General features: G+C 43.7%; 1 protein-coding gene across 2 annotated transcripts in view; it reads right to left on the reverse strand.

The window, feature by feature from the left end:
- Positions 1 to 19244, reverse strand: part of NR1I2 (nuclear receptor subfamily 1 group I member 2) — a 95181-nt gene that overhangs the window by 59563 nt on the left and 16374 nt on the right. The window contains exon 1 of one of the 2 annotated variants that reach the window (XM_068270971.1): positions 6311 to 6462. The exons of the other annotated variant lie outside the window; for it this stretch is intronic. The gene's annotated coding sequence lies outside the window, so the exon portion shown is untranslated. Of the gene's footprint in view, positions 1 to 6310; positions 6463 to 19244 lie in introns of those variants that run through there. 2 annotated transcript variants of the gene reach the window in all.

The following is a 19244-nucleotide window of genomic DNA, read 5'->3' on the forward strand; positions in this document are numbered from 1 at the left end:
TTATCCAACTGTACCTCCAGATCTGCTGGTTTATAGCACAGATACAGCCTAATATACAGCCATTTATCCAACTGTACCTCCAGATCTGCTGGTCTATAGCACAGATATACCCTAAATATACAGCCATTTATCCAACTGTACCTCCAGATCTGCTGGTTTATAGCACAGATACAGCCTAAATATACAGCCATTTATCCAACTGTACCTCCACATCTGCTGGTTTATAGCACAGATACAGCCTAAATATACAGCCATTTATCCAACTGTACTCCCAGATCTGCTGGTTTATAGCACAGATACAGCCTAACTATACAGCCATTTATCCAACTGTACCTCCAGATCTGCTGGTTTATAGCGCAGATACAGCCTAATATACAGCCATTTATCCAACTGTACCTCCAGATCTGCTGGTCTATAGCACAGATACACCCTAAATATACAGCCATTTATCCAACTGTACCTCCAGATCTGCTGGTTTATAGCACAGATACAGCCTAACTATACAGCCATTTATCCAACTGTACCTCCAGATCTGCTGGTCTATAGCCCAGATACATCCTAAATATACAGCCATTTATCCAACTGTACCTCCAGATCTGCTGGTTTATAGCGCAGATACAGCCTAATATACAGCCATTTATCCAACTGTACCTCCAGATCTGCTGGTCTACAGCACAGATACAGCCTAAATATACAGCCATTTATCCAACTGTACCTCCAGATCTGCTGGTTTATAGCACAGATACAGCCTAAATATACAGCCATTTATCCAACTGTACCTCCAGATCTGCTGGTTTATAGCACAGATAAATCCTAAATATACAGCCATTTATCCAACTGTACCTCCAGATCTGCTGGTCTATAGCACAGATACAGCCTAACTATACAGCCATTTATCCAACTGTACCTCCAGATCTGCTGGTCTATAGCACAGATACATCCTAAATATACAGCCATTTATCCAACTGTACCTCCAGATCTGCTGGTTTATAGCACAGATACAGCCTAATATACAGCCATTTATCCAACTGTACCTCCAGATCTGCTGGTCTATAGCACACATACACCCTAAATATACAGCCATTTATCCAACTGTACCTACAGATCTGCTGGTTTATAGCACAGATACATCCTAAATATACAGCCATTTATCCAACTGTACCTCCAGATCTGCTGGTCTATAGCACAGATACAGCCTAACTATACAGCCATTTATCCAACTGTACCTCCAGATCTGCTGGTTTATAGCACAGATACAGCCTAAATATACAGCCATTTATCCAACTGTACCTCCAGATCTGCTGGTTTATAGCACAGATACATCCTAAATATACAGCCATTTATCCAACTGTACCTCCAGATCTGCTGGTTTATAGCACAGATACAGCCTAAATATACAGCCATTTATCCAACTGTACCTCCAGATCTGCTGGTTTATAGCACAGATGCAGCCTAAATATACAGCCATTTATCCAACTGTACATCCAGATCTACTGGTGTATAGCACAGATACAACCTAAATATACAGCCATTTATCCAACTGTACCTCCAAATCTGCTGGTTTATAGCACAGATACAGCCTAAATATACAGCCATTTATCCAACTGTACCTCCAGATCTGCTGGTCTATAGCACAGATACAGCCTAACTATACAGCCATTTATCCAACTGTACCTCCAGATTTGCTGGTCTATAGCACAGATACAGCCAAAATATACAGCCATTTATCCAACTGTACCTCCAGATCTGCTGGTTTATAGCACAGATACAGCCTAATATACAGCCATTTATCCAACTGTACCTCCAGATCTGCTGGTCTATAGCACAGATATACCCTAAATATACAGCCATTTATCCAACTGTACCTCCAGATCTGCTGGTTTATAGCACAGATACAGCCTAAATATACAGCCATTTATCCAACTGTACCTCCAGATCTGCTGGTTTATAGCACAGATACATCCTAAATATACAGCCATTTTTTCCAACTGTACCTCCAGATCTGCTGGTCTATAGCACAGATACAGCCTAACTATACAGCCATTTATCCAACTGTACCTCCACATCTGCTGGTTTATAGCACAGATACAGCCTAAATATACAGCCATTTATCCAACTGTACCTCCAGATCTGCTGGTTTATAGCACAGATGCAGCCTAAATATACAGCCATTTATCCAACTGTACATCCAGATCTACTGGTGTATAGCACAGATACAACCTAAATATACAGCCATTTATCCAACTGTACCTCCAGATCTGCTGGTTTATAGCACAGATACAGCCTAAATATACAGCCATTTATCCAACTGTACCTCCAGATCTGCTGGTCTATAGCACAGATACAGCCTAACTATACAGCCATTTATCCAACTGTACCTCCAGATTTGCTGGTCTATAGCACAGATACAGCCTAAATATACAGCCATTTATCCAACTGTACCTCCAGATCTGCTGGTTTATAGCACAGATACAGCCTAATATACAGCCATTTATCCAACTGTACCTCCAGATCTGCTGGTCTATAGCACAGATATACCCTAAATATACAGCCATTTATCCAACTGTACCTCCAGATCTGCTGGTTTATAGCACAGATACAGCCTAAATATACAGCCATTTATCCAACTGTACCTCCAGATCTGCTGGTTTATAGCACAGATACATCCTAAATATACAGCCATTTTTTCCAACTGTACCTCCAGATCTGCTGGTCTATAGCACAGATACAGCCTAACTATACAGCCATTTATCCAACTGTACCTCCACATCTGCTGGTTTATAGCACAGATACAGCCTAAATATACAGCCATTTATCCAACTGTACCTCCAGATCTGCTGGTTTATAGCACAGATGCAGCCTAAATATACAGCCAGTTATCCAACTGTACATCCAGATCTACTGGTGTATAGCACAGATACAACCTAAATATACAGCCATTTATCCAACTGTACCTCCAGATCTGCTGGTTTATAGCACAGATACAGCCTAAATATACAGCCATTTATCCAACTGTACCTCCAGATCTGCTGGTCTATAGCACAGATACAGCCTAACTATACAGCCATTTATCCAACTGTACCTCCAGATTTGCTGGTCTATAGCACAGATACAGCCTAAATATACAGCCATTTATCCAACTGTACCTCCAGATCTGCTGGTTTATAGCACAGATACAGCCTAATATACAGCCATTTATCCAACTGTACCTCCAGATCTGCTGGTCTATAGCACAGATATACCCTAAATATACAGCCATTTATCCAACTGTACCTCCAGATCTGCTGGTTTATAGCACAGATACAGCCTAAATATACAGCCATTTATCCAACTGTACCTCCACATCTGCTGGTTTATAGCACAGATACAGCCTAAATATACAGCCATTTATCCAACTGTACTCCCAGATCTGCTGGTTTATAGCACAGATACAGCCTAACTATACAGCCATTTATCCAACTGTACCTCCAGATCTGCTGGTTTATAGCGCAGATACAGCCTAATATACAGCCATTTATCCAACTGTACCTCCAGATCTGCTGGTCTATAGCACAGATACACCCTAAATATACAGCCATTTATCCAACTGTACCTCCAGATCTGCTGGTTTATAGCACAGATACAGCCTAACTATACAGCCATTTATCCAACTGTACCTCCAGATCTGCTGGTCTATAGCCCAGATACATCCTAAATATACAGCCATTTATCCAACTGTACCTCCAGATCTGCTGGTTTATAGCGCAGATACAGCCTAATATACAGCCATTTATCCAACTGTACCTCCAGATCTGCTGGTCTACAGCACAGATACAGCCTAAATATACAGCCATTTATCCAACTGTACCTCCAGATCTGCTGGTTTATAGCACAGATACAGCCTAAATATACAGCCATTTATCCAACTGTACCTCCAGATCTGCTGGTTTATAGCACAGATAAATCCTAAATATACAGCCATTTATCCAACTGTACCTCCAGATCTGCTGGTCTATAGCACAGATACAGCCTAACTATACAGCCATTTATCCAACTGTACCTCCAGATCTGCTGGTCTATAGCACAGATACATCCTAAATATACAGCCATTTATCCAACTGTACCTCCAGATCTGCTGGTTTATAGCACAGATACAGCCTAATATACAGCCATTTATCCAACTGTACCTCCAGATCTGCTGGTCTATAGCACACATACACCCTAAATATACAGCCATTTATCCAACTGTACCTACAGATCTGCTGGTTTATAGCACAGATACATCCTAAATATACAGCCATTTATCCAACTGTACCTCCAGATCTGCTGGTCTATAGCACAGATACAGCCTAACTATACAGCCATTTATCCAACTGTACCTCCAGATCTGCTGGTTTATAGCACAGATACAGCCTAAATATACAGCCATTTATCCAACTGTACCTCCAGATCTGCTGGTTTATAGCACAGATACATCCTAAATATACAGCCATTTATCCAACTGTACCTCCAGATCTGCTGGTTTATAGCACAGATACAGCCTAAATATACAGCCATTTATCCAACTGTACCTCCAGATCTGCTGGTTTATAGCACAGATGCAGCCTAAATATACAGCCATTTATCCAACTGTACCTCCAGATCTACTGGTGTATAGCACAGATACAACCTAAATATACAGCCATTTATCCAACTGTACCTCCAGATCTGCTGGTTTATAGCACAGATACAGCCTAAATATACAGCCATTTATCCAACTGTACCTCCAGATCTGCTGGTCTATAGCACAGATACAGCCTAACTATACAGCCATTTATCCAACTGTACCTCCAGATTTGCTGGTCTATAGCACAGATACAGCCTAAATATACAGCCATTTATCCAACTGTACCTCCAGATCTGCTGGTTTATAGCACAGATACAGCCTAATATACAGCCATTTATCCAACTGTACCTCCAGATCTGCTGGTCTATAGCACAGATATACCCTAAATATACAGCCATTTATCCAACTGTACCTCCAGATCTGCTGGTTTATAGCACAGATACAGCCTAAATATACAGCCATTTATCCAACTGTACCTCCAGATCTGCTGGTTTATAGCACAGATACATCCTAAATATACAGCCATTTTTTCCAACTGTACCTCCAGATCTGCTGGTCTATAGCACAGATACAGCCTAACTATACAGCCATTTATCCAACTGTACCTCCACATCTGCTGGTTTATAGCACAGATACAGCCTAAATATACAGCCATTTATCCAACTGTACCTCCAGATCTGCTGGTTTATAGCACAGATGCAGCCTAAATATACAGCCATTTATCCAACTGTACATCCAGATCTGCTGGTGTATAGCACAGATACAACCTAAATATACAGCCATTTATCCAACTGTACCTCCAGATCTGCTGGTTTATAGCACAGATACAGCCTAAATATACAGCCATTTATCCAACTGTACCTCCAGATCTGCTGGTCTATAGCACAGATACAGCCTAACTATACAGCCATTTATCCAACTGTACCTCCAGATTTGCTGGTCTATAGCACAGATACAGCCTAAATATACAGCCATTTATCCAACTGTACCTCCAGATCTGCTGGTTTATAGCACAGATACAGCCTAATATACAGCCATTTATCCAACTGTACCTCCAGATCTGCTGGTCTATAGCACAGATATACCCTAAATATACAGCCATTTATCCAACTGTACCTCCAGATCTGCTGGTTTATAGCACAGATACAGCCTAAATATACAGCCATTTATCCAACTGTACCTCCAGATCTGCTGGTTTATAGCACAGATACATCCTAAATATACAGCCATTTTTTCCAACTGTACCTCCAGATCTGCTGGTCTATAGCACAGATACAGCCTAACTATACAGCCATTTATCCAACTGTACCTCCACATCTGCTGGTTTATAGCACAGATACAGCCTAATATACAGCCATTTATCCAACTGTACCTCCAGATCTGCTGGTTTATAGCACATATACAGCCTAAATATACAGCCATTTATCCAACTGTACCTCCAGATCTGCTGGTTTATAGCACATATACAGCCTAAATATACAGCCATTTATCCAACTGTCCTACCAGATCTGCTGGTTTATAGCACAGACACAGCCTAAATATACAGCCATTTATCCAACTGTACCTCCAGATCTGCTGGTTTATAGCACATATACAGCCTAAATATACAGCCATTTATCCAACTGTACCACCAGATCTGCTGGTTTATGGAATAAGACAGATCAAGAGACAAAATTAATGATTTCTAATGATCCTCTGCAGATAGCGGAACTACAGACAGTTTACCTTTTGTGAATTGCAGATTCAGCAGAATTCTCACACTGCCTGTGGGGGAGACAGCAGCCTCCTCTCACATGATTCTGTCTTGCCCCCCTCTCATGCTCGGGGCGTGGGCAGGCCTGTAGGGGGCAGCGCGGGTAATAAGCTGGATGCAGTGATGCTGGCAGTCATCGGTTATCGCCCCAGTGCTATCAGTGGGCTGCAAACAACCGATGTGACGTGTTTCAGGCAGAGGAGGCCTCGTCACACATGTTGTCACCACCATGGGGTACACAGGGGACCGGAGATTTAGGTGAGAAGTCGTCAGCCCCGGGGGAGGGGAAGCTGCAGAACAAGTTTACCTTGTGTTGTCACTCGTCAGTCTGACAGGACTAATAAGGGTGACAACTGTACACCGAGGACAGAAGAGGCTGCTATTTCCACATGACAGCCAGGCACAGGGAACCGCAGATTTAGGTGACAAGAAAATCGGGAATTGCAGCAATTTTACAGCGATTTTAATGCAAGTCAACGGGAGCGTTTTTGTTAACGCTGAGAAAGCGCTGATGGTCAGAAAAGCTCTCAGAAAGCGCTCATGGTGTGTCTACAACCTAAGGGCCCATTCACATTGGGGATCGCAAACCGCTAGGGATTAGCGCTAGCATTTAACGCAAATGTTTTGCTGTACATTTTTGCGATTGACCGATTGCAAATTGCACTTTAACATTTCAATTGCAATCGAAGAAAAAAAAAAGTGCTGTATGCGCTGCGTTTGCATTTACCACGAATCCCTGGCGATCGCGGCGGTGAGATCACTGCCATATACTTTAAATCATACTAGCGCTTTAAAAAGTGCTAGCAATCATCGGCGGTTAGCGGTAAACGGCCGCTAATCTCCACAATGTGAATGAGCCCTTACGGTGATTTTCCTGGTTTCAGACTCAGGAACACTTCCTGTATCTGTACCCCGATCACAATGGCGATCATGTTGCCCCTTTACTAGTAACGGTAATGCGATTGGATAATTCCGGCAATGCTTGGCATGTTACGTTTTTCATGCGTTCGGGTTTCAATTTTCTACAAACGTTTGAGAAAACCCGAACGCAATCACAGTGTGAAAGTGACCAATCGCATGAAAGTCACGCAGCAAAAAACGCTCTGTGTAACATAAAAATCATAGTCGTAGTGTGATCACCATTTTCAGAGGAAAAGGGCCCGAGGCCTGGAACCCGCTACAAATCGCAAATCGCTAGCATTTATAATGAGCATTTTGTAAGCGATTTCATGAGCCTTTTCTGGCAATTTTGGTAGCGATTTTAAAAAGTGTAAGCTTTTTGCCAGCGATTGTGATAGCGATTTTAATTCTGATTGGTCCTTTTAATTTATTTTAATTTCTTTACAATTTGCAGATCGCACACAAATCACTATGTGTAGAGATTCATGAGTGATTTGCCAGCCCTTCAATACTTTACATTGAAGCGCAAATGCTCCCAAAATGCTGCATGTCCTGGGATTGCAATTTTGCTAAACGCAATCGCTACATTTATTTACAAGCCAAACCAATTGTGATAACCAATACTGCTGCATGTGCATATAAAAATTTAAATTTTATTATGTGACAAACTTCACAATATTACACCGGTCAAAAAAGGACAACACTTTAAAAACAAATGCCTAAAAACATGGACCAGCACAGTGAGCACATGATGCTAATCCATATGGACCTTAGATTGCTTACGGTCCATCCAAATCGCCTGGCGCAAGCCTATGCGAAAACAGGGTGACCCCACATAATAAAATTTAAATTTGTATATGCACATGCAGCAGTATTGGTTATCACAATTGGTTTGCCTTGTATAAAAAATTTTAACCAGTAGAGCGCCTCTTTTTGAGTAGTGCATTTTGCAAACAGGGCAGGACGCTCACACTATATTTTCCTGTGGTTGCTACATTTATTTACACTGGTAGAAGGCTTAGGGAAAATCGCTAGTGATTTAAAGTGATCCCTGAATGCTCAAAAAAATCTCTCTAGTGGGTTCCAGGCAGCACGGTGGTGTAGTGCTAAGCACTCTCGCCTTGCAGTGCCGGGTCCCTGGTTCGAATCCCAGCCAGGTCAACATCTGCAAGGAGTTTGTATGTTCTCCCCGTATCTGTGTGGGTTTCCTCCGGGCACTCCGGTTTCCTCCCACATCCCAAAAACACACAAATAAGTTAATTGGCGTCCCCCTAAAATTGGCCCTAGACTACAATACATACACCACACCATACATACATAGACATATGACTATGTAGGGACTACATTGTGAGCCCCTCTGAGGGACAGTTAGTGACTAGACAATGTACTCTGTACAGCGCTGCGGAATATGTCAGCGCTATATATATACTTAAATAAATATATCTCCCTACTCTAGGGCTAGACATACACTCTTGACCCCGGCAGTATCTGCGTGCCTGGAGGCACCTCCTGCAATCCTGTCTGAAACGAACACACGGGGGGGGGGGGGGGGGGGGGGGTTGAAGCCAGTTCTGTGAGACAGGGTGTTTTTTGTTCTTTTTGCAGAGCCCCAAAGTCAACCGTTTACTGTAACAGAAAACATACAAATACTGTCACAGCATTGTGGAGTTCTTCTGAAGTTAATTAAAAGACTGAAACAGAAATGAGGTCCGATATCTCGGAAACCTGGTTCTCCCCATCCATTGCATCAGCGATTGGGCGGGAATGTTGTGGCACAGATTCTCATCCAATTCGATATCAGATGCTCAATCAGGCCGCAAAATCGCTAGATCTCCCTTAAAGCGGATCTGAACTCAGAACTTACTCTCTTCTCAAAAAGATAAGCAACAGCATAATAACCTTTACAGAAAAACATTTGTTACAGCTGATACAAATCCTGCAATAAATCTGCAGGGTGTCTACTTCCTGCTTTCATGGAAGCAGACATAGGTTTAACATCCTGGGTTTACAAATTAGCCCCTCTGCCATGGCAGTCAGCTGAGGGAACAAATTACAACTTGTGATTAGACATGAATGAGGGGGGGGATTAGACAGGCTAAACTCTCTAAATACACACAGGGTGCATTTCTCTGTGTTTTCCTTCTGTCCTGTGCAAGGGTTCAGCTCCACTTCAAAAGTGTATATTACTGACTCAGACCTTTCCAGATAATAAATGTCAATGACCTTAAAAGGAGATTAAATACTGGTAAGAGATCAGGGTTCTCGGAGGTGAACCTTCAGGGTCGTTCCTCTGACTCCTTCTATTCAGGGTGTGCACACAGGAAGATTACAGAATTGAATGGAAATCATTTATGAGAATAATCAGCTGTTGGGTTTCAGGCCATCCAGAATGAAACATTTCTATATGTGGAGGTAACTCCACCATTCGTCGTATTTCTGGGATGTCAGAGGAGACCGGAGCACCTGGAGAATAGATACAAACTCCATGCAGACGTTGTGCTGGTCAATATCCCAAACTATAGCTGCTAATCCTAGCTTAAAGCGGTATTGTCACCATAAAAATCAAATTTCAACAGCAACTGGTCTGAGTGTATTAAGTGATAAAGAAGCTAATCCTGCATTCAAAACTTTCAAAACTTTTTCTGCTGTTATGATTTGGAGTTATCACATACTTAAGGAGCACTGGCCCTTTAGTAGTCGTGCCAAAGAATTGCATGCTGGGGGTTCTTTTTATCTATAATCTATTCCTCCTCTTCCCTTTATTTCCCTGCCAGCTTCTTATCTGAAACCTAATCCCCTACTCACTTGTGTTTACAAGCAAGGCTGAGGTGACTCAGCGATTGGAGGAGACAAGAAAAAAAGTAAAGGGCAGAAATGACATCACGAGTTAGCCTTAACTGTGGGCAATAGACATGGCCCCCACCAGGAACAGAATTCTCGTAATTTACTATATAACATTCACTGCAATCAAAACGAGGACAGTACAATACATGTGTTATGTAAGTAGATCAAGTATTTATCTACTTATATGTGTGTTTTTTTTTTCAATGGAATAGTATGGCTGATTCTACTGCTTTAAAGGGAACTAAGCACCCTTTATTTCCCTGTAATTTCTCCTAGTTTGTAGTAGCTATCGGAGCTGCAAAGTTCCCCCCTCCCCTTCCTTATTTACAGAAGTCACAGATGCTATCTTCACACATTCCCTCTAGATAAGCTCTTTGAAGAAATTGTCCTAATTACCCCTCCCCCCCCCCCCCCCCCCCCTCTGTTGATGAAAAGGTATCGTTTACTTCTTGGTAATGAGCGCAATAAAACAATTACTTAAGTCTTTAGCTTTCTGAATTCTCTGCATAGGGGTCTGATGGGCAGGCCTGCTGAAGTAGGAGGTTTTTGTTTGAACTCAGATTACTCCTTTGAATCAAAACACAGTAACATAAATGTATAGTGGTTGAACTGAAGTGAGAGGGATATGGAGGCTGCCATATTTATTTCCTGTTAAACAATACCAGTTGCCTGGCAACCCTGCTGGTCTATTTGGCTGCAGTAGTGTCTGAATAACAGAAACAAGCATGCAGCTATTCCAGTCACCCTCATTTAGAGCACCTGATCTGCCGCATGCTCGTTCAGGGGCTGTGGCTAATAGTATAAAGCTAGCCATACATCTAGCGATTCTGATTCAACTGACAAAGCGATCGACTTTATTGGGGAATCGACTTCAGTATGGTTGATCGAAAGTCTATCGACTAGTGGCCCACACACTACAGGCGATATCCTGGCGATTAACCTTCACTAATCGATCTGACCGATGTTGTGTCTCCATGCTCTGATTGCAACAATCGATTCAGAGTCGATCGGATGATACGTAAACAGTAGCAGATTCCTGTGCGATCGACCGATTTCTTGCATCCTGCTCGATCCACTAAGCTGGTCAATTTGACAGGATATCAGCCACTTTTCATCGATTGTGCCCACTGGTACACACTCGATTCCCTCTCGACTCGATAACATGATTGAATCGAATAATCGATCGTACAGCTAAATCAGTAGACATATGGTCACCTTTAGAGGCAGAGGATCAGAAGGGGAGCCAGGCAATCTGCATTGTTTAAAAGGAGACACATATGGCAGCCTCCATATCCCTCTCAGGTCAGTTGTGCTTTAAGTTGGCCATATATTAGCCGATCTGCCAACAGATCGACCAGCAAATACATCACTCCTTGATCAAATCTTATCAAAACTTACCTGGCCACACAGTGTAGACAGATTTCCAATAGAGAGGAAGAGAGGCAAAGCTGGCAATGCAATTAGGGATTGTTATTAGTAATTGTGTGAAGTCACTTGTGGCCGCCAGGTCACAGTCCCCCTGCGGACGACCGTTTCACACCGCTGGCGCTTGTTCACCGCAATGGGGATTTTGGAGAAATTGTTCTCCCCATTGCGGTGAACAAGCGCCAGCAGCGTGAAACGGTTGTCCGCAGGGGGGCTCTGACCTGGCGCCCACTTGATCCGCTGTAGCTCTCTTCTGCTTTGTTGACTGTAAGTGACTTTACACAATTACTAATAAAAATCCCTAATTGCAGAGCCAGCTTTGCCCCTCTTCCTCTCTCAGAATCATTGTCACATATTCACAGCTTGGACACGCTACTTAAAGCGCATCCGAGATGAAAAACTAACTAACAAGTAACTTGCCTATATATCTTATCCAAAGTTTAGATAGTTTACACAGCAAATCTAGCTGCAAACAGCTTCAACAGTATATGATTATTTCTTTCTGTGATACACTGACAGCAGCCATGTTGTTTGTAAGCATTACACACGGGCAAGCTTATCTGCATCTTCAGCACTCAGCCTGTGAAAAAAACCTAACCCCCCCCCCCCCCCCCTCCTCTGAAATCTCTAGCTAGTAACACCTCCCCCTCCTCCTGCCCAGACTGAGCTCCCATGAGCCCTTGCTACTGTCTGAAAATGCCAAGGCACTCTGAAGAAGCTGTGGGTGAGGCTTGTTTAGTTTATAGGGAATTAGAGTATTAAAACAAAAACAAAAACAGTATTTGGCTTGAGGAATGCCCTATAAACAATAGGAAAGGAACACAATTATGCAATGAGTACAAGTTCATCTCAGATCCACTTTAAAAGGGACTAGTACCCTTATGGTCACCATATTTTTGCAGACCAGTCCGGCCTCCTGCCGCAGCGTTTCTGAGTGCTGGAACCTTCAGCTCCTCTTCCAACAGATATCCAATAGATTCCAGCATGAAATTATAGAAATCCTCATATAGTCGCCCTCTCCTCCTGCCGCCCTCCCCTCCCTGTGGTGAGAGCTGCAAGCTCACCTGTCACGCTTCCTAGCCCCCTGCTGTGTTCAGCAGCTTTCTGAATTGTCACTGTAAGCGGCTGTACCATGTGACACCAGTGCATGTAATGACATCAGTACATGTGGCGGTGTACAATACGATTACTACGCTTTGTGTTGGTCAAGACTTACAGACACACATCAATAACAAAAACGGTCGAGAGAATTCACTAACGACTCAGCAGACAAATCAATCGATTGAGATGCAGATTGGATGGCGTGAGCTTACCTGCTGGGATGGAGAGTATTGATAATTCCCTTCCACAAATATCAGCTGTTTGGATCGGCCGTCGCACGCTGCATTATTGTACACAGACTGAAGCCGTTCTCACCACAAAACAACCGAAATGTCTAAAAATACCACAACAACATGTTATTAAGTACCCCAGCTGCATGGCGTGTGCTGTGCGCCTGAACGCCTGGTGTGTGTTATGTCTGAGTGCCGGCCCCCAGGAAACTCTTATCTATACAACCTCACCTATAGAGGCAGATAGCACCCCTCCCCCACCCACTAGCAGAGCGAGTTGTACACAGCCAGGAATAGAAAGCGACTCTAGGATGGAGGAATCCTACACACACACAGATTCATAGCAGATCTGGCTATCAAGCGATAAAACGCAAGTTTGAAAGCCGTTTGATCGCCTCCTTCGTAATTACTATATCAAGCGAGTGATCCGATCGACATTCAAAGCTGAAATCGATCGATTGTACAACAAAGCTACATACATTCGCAATTTTTGTTTTTCAAATTTATATTTTTTGAATGGTCAGTACAGGGGCGTGGGGGCAGCACGATGGTGTAGTGGATAAAGCTCTTGCCTTGCAGCGCTGGGTCCCCAGTTTGTCTCCCAGGCAGTGCATTATCTGCACAGAGTTTGTATGTTCTCCCTGTGTCTAGAAAAACAAAAGTTTTCTTTCCTAAAGGCCCATACACACGGGCTACAACTGTTGCTTGAAACACATGGCGCGCGCATGTTGCGGCAACAGGTCCTCCATGTGTATGAGGCGCGCGCAAGCAACTGTTGCTAATCAGAGCTGTCTCCAGGCGATTGACTTGTTCAATCCCCGGCAACAGCTGTTGCAGCAACCGTCCCTAGTCTCAAGTCGGTGCGGTCCTGTGTGTGCTAGTCTCTAGCAACTCTTGTGAGTCCGACAGTTCATTGAACCTGCGACAGAAGTTGCTGAGCAACAGTTTCCGCTATGTTGCAGACAGGTTGTTGCCGCGTGTATACAATCGTTGCTTGTATACAACTGTCGTTGCTGGAGACTTTCAACTGTTGCTTGTCTCCATGCAACTGCAGACATCCGTGCCTCGTGTGTATGTAGCTTAAAACAGAAAGCATCTGCGATAATTCAGGTTGGAGTGAGCTCCGAGATGTCTCCCAGTGCATCACTGCTGAATATATGCAAATTAACCATTGTACCCTTAGAAGCTAAACACACCTCCAGAACTGCTGGAATGCAATGATCTGTCAGCTTGTTAATTTGTACAGAGCCATAATAATCCAACATGCATACAGACTGTTTCGGATTGTTTGATCCTCATCAGTGCATGGCATGGATTAATTTGGCTCTATGCAGTAGGGCTTGTAACACCGAGAGGCACAGACTAACCAGCAAGCTCATGGTGACCCAGAACTCATTGGAGTGTGTAAGGGACTACAATGGTCCTAAAAGCCCCCTTAGGCCTCTTGCACACTACAAGCAATTCAGATTCAGATTCCGCTTTTTAATCTGTTTTTACTTCCGATTCAGATTCAGATTTGCAGTTTGCTCCTTGCACACTGTAAATCTGAATCTGAATCGGAGGTAAAAACTGATTAAAAAGCGGAATCTGAATCGGAATCGCGTGCAGTGTGCAAGAGGCCTTACTAAGATGTGTCTGCGTGGGTTTTCTCCTGGCACTCCGGTTTCCTCCCACATCCCAAAAATACAGATAAGTTAATTGGCTTACCCCTAAATTGGCCCAAGACTATGATACACACACTACACGATACAGACACTACACCATACATACATAGACATATGACTACGGTGGGATTAGATATGCAAAAAGCATCTTCAAAGCTCCCACCAGGGCACCCCATTGGTCCACTATAAGTAGGCTAATGTGCAACAAGCAGAATCCTCCTCTGCCAGGGGGTGTCAGAGATCAGTATGTGCCGGGGGGAGCCAGAGATGTGCCAAGGTGGGGCTGTCCGATTGGCGTGTGCCGGTGGGGGGATTGTCAGATCGGAGGGTGTCAGAGATTGGTGTGTCCCGGGAAAGGAGGTGTCAGAGATCGACGTGTGCCAGAGGGGTGTCAGAGAATGGTGTGTCAGATATCAGAGATTGGTGTGTCCCGGGGCAAGAGGGAGCGGTGTCAGAGATTGGTGTGTCAAGGGGTGTCAGATATTAGAGATCGGTGTCAGACATCGGTGTGTGGCGGGGGAAGAGGGAGTGGTATCAGAGATCGGTGTGTGCCGGGGGAAGAGGGAGCGGTGTCAGAGATCGGTGTGTGCCGGGGGAAGAGGGAGCGGTGTCAGAGATCGGTGTGTGCCGGGGGAAGAGGGAACGTTGTTAGAGATCGGTGTGTGCTGGGGGGTGTGAGAACGGTAAGTGTCGATGTGTGTGTGCCAGAGATTGGTGCGTACCGGGGAAGGGGGTGTCAGATCAGTGTATACCAGCGGGGGCGGGGTGTCAGAGATTGGTGTGTGCCAGCGGGGGTGGGGAGTCAGAGATCGGTGTGTGCCGGGTAGTGGGAGATACCTGCGTCTGCCGGGGCGGGTAACAGTGATCAGTCTGTGTATTATGAGTATTTGCAGTTTGGAATATTGCTGTATCTGTCTCTCTGCAGCAGACGGCCAGAGCTGGCACTCCCTGCTTAGGGTGAAGGGTTCATTGTAAAGTTACTCTGCAGAGCTGGTGTCTGAGTCTTGCCCTGCGGTCATGGGCCGTGCTGGCAGATATCTGTGTGTATGTGGACATGGCTGGCCCATAGCTCTCCTCTCACTCTGCTGGTAAATAGATTGTGTATGCAGAGGACACAGCTGAGAGGGACACTGTCACACTTCTGATCATTTTTCGAATAACAACCAACCCTATATCAACTGAAAGTGTCCAGGACAACAGATGTCTGGCAGATTCGATAAAAGTGTCGCGAGACATATATGGCCAGGTTTAGGCGACCTTAGTAGATCAGGGCCACTGTGTGACCTTCAACAAAATTATTACATGTCTGCCACAATCTGTATCTCTTCCCCAAAGACACTCCCTCTCTGGAAACCAGCGCCCTCCTGTGCCAGTACCAGTACTGCAGCCTGGAACACCAACTGCCTCTGAAAATTAAAAAAAAAAAACAAAAAAAAAAAAACCTCAAAATAAACACACACATCATACTTACCTCCCATGTGGTCTACTCAATCATCTCTTTCTCTTCTCCTGCATCCTTTTTGTCCACTGCGATCAATGGAATTCTCCATCCTCCATTTGGCCATTACCCCATATCAGCTTCCTTGTCAGCAAACTGTTAAACTGTAGTATCGCCCACTTGAACCATAGGGAAACATGGACATTACCTTGCACATCATTTGTCCTTTCAGTTATAACGGACAGCAACTGATATATAACTGACACGGTGGGAGTTTGGTAGCGTTCCCTGAGACAGCAGGAACTCAACAGGAAAGTGGCGCCCCAAAGCATAAAGTCTACGGCAAACACACAACCATTTAGCGGTAATGCATGACATGCAGTGTGTCACCATAACATAACCAGTCAAACCGCCGCGCACCCGCCCACTGTCTACGTCACACAGGTGGTGCATTGCAGTACGGTAACCCGCGTTACAAAGCGTCAGTTACACCGCACTGCGTCGCACCACTGGGACCGAGGCCTAAGACTTCAGCTATACACAAATGCCGAAGCGACCCCAATAGAGTTATCCTTACCCAAACTCCTGCAAAAGTTGTTCTAAGGACCAGCTGATGACTTCAGTGGGGAGACCGAGAAACGGACTTGGGTGATTGACACCGATTGGTCCTGCTGGTCTCACAGAGGAACTACAAATCCCAGCCAGTAACGCAAGTTCCGCTCCTGGTGTCAGTGAAGGCCGCAGAGCCAGGCTGGTCTGATCTGTGGAAGAGTTAACCCTGCGCAGAGTCTGGTAGAGATATGTGTGGGCGTCTCCACGGATACAGCGACTTCATGAATGATCAATTACCATATTATTAAACCAGTGTGAGTATAACATAAAGCAACATACGACGTCTGTAGAGAGACACGTGAGCGATCACGCCTGTCAGGTGTATTATGGAACGACGTACTCTGTACAGCGCGATAACAGACGTGGGCTCTGCAGCCGCGACGCAGCGGAATGTCTATGAAACGCGTAGGAGTGCTCACAGGATTTTCAATGGTTTTCAAAGGGAATCTGAAGTAAAAATAAAGTACTTGTGATAATGATATAATGAATTGTATGTGTAGCACAGCTAAGAAATAGAACATTCATAGCAAAGAAGAGTCTCATATTGTTTCCAGTACAGGAAGAGTTACAAAACTTCAGTTATCTATGCAAAAGAGCTTCTCTGAGCTCCCCGACTAATTTAGTCAGAGAGCAGTACTATTTTCTGAAGCACTTATACATCAAAGGAACAGTGAAAGGCCAGTGCACACCAAAAACCTCTAGCAGATCCACAAAACGCCAGAGATTTCTGAAACAGATTTCAGAGCGATTCTAGGCATGTAGAGAGGTTTTCTTGGAGGCTTGTTTGGAGTGTTTTTGTGTAGCAGATTTCATATATTGTTACAGTAAAGCTGTTACTGAACAGCTTCTGTAACAAAAACGTCTGGAAATCCGCTATGATCTGGCGTTTTGCAGAGCGGTTTGAGCTTTTCCTATACTAGATTGAGGCAGAATCGCTTCTGCAAACTGCAAAAATGCTGCAGGACCCGAGTTTGCTGTTTGCTAAAAACCTCAAACCGCCGGTGTGCACCATCCCACTGAAATACATTAGCCAAGCGTTTTCACAGGCGGCAGCGGTTTTGAAAACGCTACCAAAAACGCTTGGTGTGCACCAGCCCAAAGACAACTTCAGATAAGGTTTTACTGCAAGGAAGTTCAAAGGGTCATCAGCGCTGCTCTGTTTCATAGTTTAAAATGCAGAGTGTAGTGTGTAACCTACAAATACTAGAGAATGATGCAATGTTATAAAAAATAATAATAAAAAAAAAAAAAAAGCTATACTACTGAAAATAAAAATAGGAGACTCTTTTCTTTCTTATTAATGTTCTATTAATTATCTGCACTACACATACAGTTAAATATATCGTTTATTTTTAGCTTCAGTGTCACATTAAGCGTCTATCAGGTGACACCATACACTGAGGAACTGTCACAGTTTAGCAGTTACATATTCAAAAAAATAGGATCGCAAAACAGTGATGAAAAGTCTATGCGTTTCGCGATGCATACAGTGCCATAGATATCTGCGTGCAATGCAGCCGTGACCGCGTGCGTTATTCAGTAGCGCATTTTATGCTGTACGTTCTCCTGACGGATATCATCGCACCACAAACGCAACGGTGTCTAAGCACTATTGAAATATAACTGCATCGCACTGCAACTGACGTAATGCAAAAGGAGACACCCATAAACTGTACCACATGCTTTCCTCCGATGCAACCAATCCATCAGATATTTGCAACCGTATTGTTCAGAATTCTATAGACATAATCAACGTAATATGATTGTATGGTCGATTGGAATACAGAATTCTGTTGATCATAATGTTGGATTTATTTTACGATCGGATCTGAAAAGAGAAAGCGTCCTAATTGACTTGTTTAAGTGAACAATCGATAATTACTTTCCAATTACTAAAGGTGGCCACTAATGATCCAATTTCTAGCGAAAAATCGTTTGAGCCATCAGATAATTCTGATTGGAAAAAAAATCGTTCACTACACCATCAACGAATCAGTCTTTGCTTCCTATCACAACCAACAAGAAAATCCACAATTTAGTTTGACCAAAATCCAATCGGACGACTATATTAATAAACATTTGTAATCGATTGTGCCCATCAACTGAGATTATTTACAACCAATCCGATCAGAATTTCTGATCGCTCTAACGATTTTTCGCTAGAAACTGGTGTGTTAGTGGCCACCTTTACGATCCCACAAATCTGATCGATTTATGTCATCTGCGAAAACATTGTACCATTAATGGACATCCTTAGCCATGTGGCGTTTGGCTGGGTCCAAACGCATTTCAACTTGTTTGGATATTTTAAACACATATTTTACAACAATAAAAAGGACAGATCGCGCCATGTTCACTATATGTCCTCACATGCGATGCCGAAATGATGCATGTTGACAAGAACATGCTCTGATAAAATCCCTGAAAACAATATTTCTGCTACTGAATCACATGGACAACACTAAATGACATGGACGGACAGTATTTCACACCTTATGGTGTGCTAATACCGATGAACTGATTCTCTCAGGTATCCTTTTGTGTTTAAAGAGGTCTGTGAGGCAAGTTTCACACTGTAATTTGGCGTCAGCGTTCTGGTGCGGCGCGCCCACCGCACAAAATAGGCCTTCAGGGAATACAGTGTTATTATGCGGTATTCCCTGTTGGTGTCCGGCCAAACAGGAAGTGATGT

The sequence above is a fragment of the Hyperolius riggenbachi genome, chromosome 2, assembly GCF_040937935.1.
Source record: "Hyperolius riggenbachi isolate aHypRig1 chromosome 2, aHypRig1.pri, whole genome shotgun sequence".
Taxonomy (NCBI): Eukaryota; Metazoa; Chordata; class Amphibia; order Anura; family Hyperoliidae; genus Hyperolius; species Hyperolius riggenbachi.